The 2,901-nt window shown below is 57.9% G+C and overlaps 1 non-coding gene across 1 annotated transcript; it reads left to right on the top strand.

The window, feature by feature from the left end:
* Window positions 1-359: 359 nt before the first annotated feature.
* Window positions 360-510, top strand: LOC138490969 (5.8S ribosomal RNA). The gene has a single exon (XR_011275851.1). It is a non-coding gene; the product is annotated as a 5.8S ribosomal RNA (ribosomal RNA).
* The last annotated feature ends 2,391 nt before the right edge of the window (window positions 511-2,901 follow it).

Below are 2,901 nucleotides of genomic sequence, written 5' to 3'. Positions count from 1 at the left end.
CTGGGGTTTGAAGACTCTAGTGGTCCCACCCGACCCCCTGTCTGTGCTGTCTCTAGCCTGCCTCGTTGTCCATCTCCCAGCCCCCCATCCCAAAAGGGAAGCGGAAGGGGTCGGGGAAGGATGAGTGGATCAGGCCGTGTGGGCAGGTGGCGGAGCGGCCTACCTCCATCCCCCTGGGAAGCGCTGTGCTGCTGCAGCTGGCGGTCAGGCTGAGCACCTGGATTATTATTTTTTATTTTTTTGAAACCACAATGGTTTCGTCCGAGCTAGACAGGGAGCTGGGCTGTCCTGCCACAGCCAGCGCTGCCTCCCCCAACCTCTCCTGCACCGGCAGGGTCAGGCCGACGTCTAGGACAAAAAACTCTTGGCGGTGGATCACTCGACTCATGCATCGATGAAGAACGCAGCTAGCTGCGAGAATTAGTGTGAATTGCAGGACACATTGATCAACACTTCGAACGCACCATGTGGCCCTGGGTTTTTCCCGGGACTACGCCTGTCTGAGGGTCGCTTGTACATCAATCGCCCCGGGGTTCACTCCCAGGGGCGTGGCTGGGGCTGTCGCAGGGACCCCATTCCATTCATCCCCCTAAGGTCAGACCCCGATCAGCACCGTCGCTGGATCCTTGGATCTGGCGTGCAAGCTCATTGCCGACGCGTCCTGGTTTCCCCAGTTTCCCCACCTCATGCAGGTTTCGGGAGGGCCGGGTGGCCGACGCGCCCCGGATGTGGTGGCGGCGGCAGCAGGCTTTAAAAAAGCCTGGCGCACCTTCACCCTACCCTGGGGCACCTGGCCGTGCTGTGTGTGGCTGTCTTTGGTGTCCCACGGCTGCCGGCGCAGGATGACCATGGAGCACGGACCTCGTGACCATGTGGGCTTCGGTCACAGATTGGGACAGAATACACTTGCCTGCGCCAAGGGCTGGGGCAACCCCCCATACTGGCCCGAGGCCAGCTGCCCTGAGCTTTGTGCTCCCCGACCACGGCCTCAGATCAGACATGGTGACCTGCTGAATTTAAGCATATTACTAAGCAGAGGAAAGGAACTAACCAAGATTCCCTCAGTAACGGCCAGTGAAAAGGGAAGAGCCCAGCTCCGAATCCCCATTCAGCAGCAGGCGTGGGAAATGTGGCGTACAGAAGACCGACTCCCCGTCATCACTCAGGGGGCTCAAGTCCTTCTGATCGAGTCTCCCCACGCGGATGGTGTTAGGCCGATAGCGGCCTCTTGCACACCGGGATCAGGTCTTCTTGGAGTCAGGTTACTTGGGAATGCAGCCCAAAGCGTGTGGTAAACTCTGTCTAAGGCTAAATACGGGCGCGAGACTAGTGACCAGCAAGTACCGTAAGGGAAAGTTCAAGAGAGTTCAAGAGGGTGTGAAACGGTTGAGCGGTAAACTGGTGGGGTCTGTGCAGTCCACCCACAGGACTCAACACGGCAGGCAGGTTGGTCACCTGGAACGGTGGAGGCCCTTGCGGGTCTGCGGCCCGGGCACATCCAGCCCCAGCAGGGTGCATTTGGGAAGGCCCCAGGGGGCAGGTGGCTCTCTGCTCCAGCAGAGTGTTACAGCCCCCTGACAGCAGTTTTGCTGTGTCCACGGAGCTGAGGGAGATAGACCACCACCGGGCCCTTATCCGGCAACTGTCCTGGCCCCTCTTGGGGGTTGCTAGAGTGGCCACGGGAGACGGGGCTCCCGATGTGACTGTGGTGGACTGCCCTCAATACACCCCAACCACGTCGTGCTGCCGGGCGGGGAGGCCCACAAAGGGCGCCAGGGGTCGGTTAACCACCCGACCTGTCTGGAAACACTGACTAAGAATATAATGCCTGCCCGAGTCAGAGGGATGAATGAAACCCTGTGATGTAATGATGTTGAGGGCCGGTGCCCGGCGATTGCAGTGGCATCCTGTTGCGGTGGGCTCTCCACCGACCCGTCTCCCCCGCTCTGTCAGAGATGATGCATGAGCGTGTGTGATAGGACCCGAAAGATGGTGAACTCGGCCTGGTGGAGGTCCGTAGCGGTCCTGATGTGTAAATCGGTCATCCGACCTCGGTATAGGGGCAAAAGATTAATCGAATGATATAGTAGCTGGTTCTCTCCGAAGTTTCACTCAAGATAGCTGGCGCACGGAAACCCCAGTTTTATCTAGCAAAGCGAATGATTAGAGGTCTTGGGGCCAAAATTATCTCAACCTGCTCTCAAGCTTTAAATGGGTATGAAGCCTGGCTTGCTGGCGTGGAGCCGGGTATTGTATGAAAGTGCTCAGTGGGCAACTTTTGGTAAGCAGAACAGGCGCTGCGGGATGAACCGCACCCGGGGTTAAGGCGCATGATGCAGATGCTCATCAGTCCCCAGAAACGGTGTTGGTTGATATAGACAGCAGGACGGTGGCCATGGTAGTCGGAATCCGCTAAGGAGTGTGTAACAACTCACCTGTCGAATCAACTAGCCCTGAAAATGGATGGCCCTGGAGCATCAGGCCCATACCAGGCCAGCGTTGAGAGCCGCGGGGGGCTAAGTCAGGCGAGTAGGAGGGCTGCTGCAGTACGCACAGAAGCCCGGGGCGAGGGCCCGAGTGGAGCCGCCGCAGGTGCAGATCTTGGTTGTAGTAGCAAATATTAAAACGGGAACTTTGAAGAATAAAGTGGAGAAGGGTTCCATGTGAACAGAAGTTGAACATGGGTCAGTCAGTCCTAAGGGATGGGCGAGCGCCGTTCGGAAGGGATGGGCTATGGCCTCCATTGCCCTCAGCCGATCGACAGGAAGTCGGGTTCAGATCCCCAAATCCAGAGTGGCAGGGACGGGCGCCCTTGCGGCGTCCAGTGCGGCAATGCAAATGATCCCAGAGAAGCCGGCGGGAGCCGCACAGAGTTTTTTTTTTTTTTTGGGAAAAAACAAT

Source organism: Ambystoma mexicanum, chromosome 9, assembly GCF_040938575.1.
Source record: "Ambystoma mexicanum isolate Mex_15411 chromosome 9, UKY_AmexF1_1, whole genome shotgun sequence".
Taxonomy (NCBI): domain Eukaryota; kingdom Metazoa; phylum Chordata; class Amphibia; order Caudata; family Ambystomatidae; genus Ambystoma; species Ambystoma mexicanum.
Note: the sequence above shows the minus strand (reverse complement) of the source record. Positions and strands in the feature narration are given on the sequence as shown.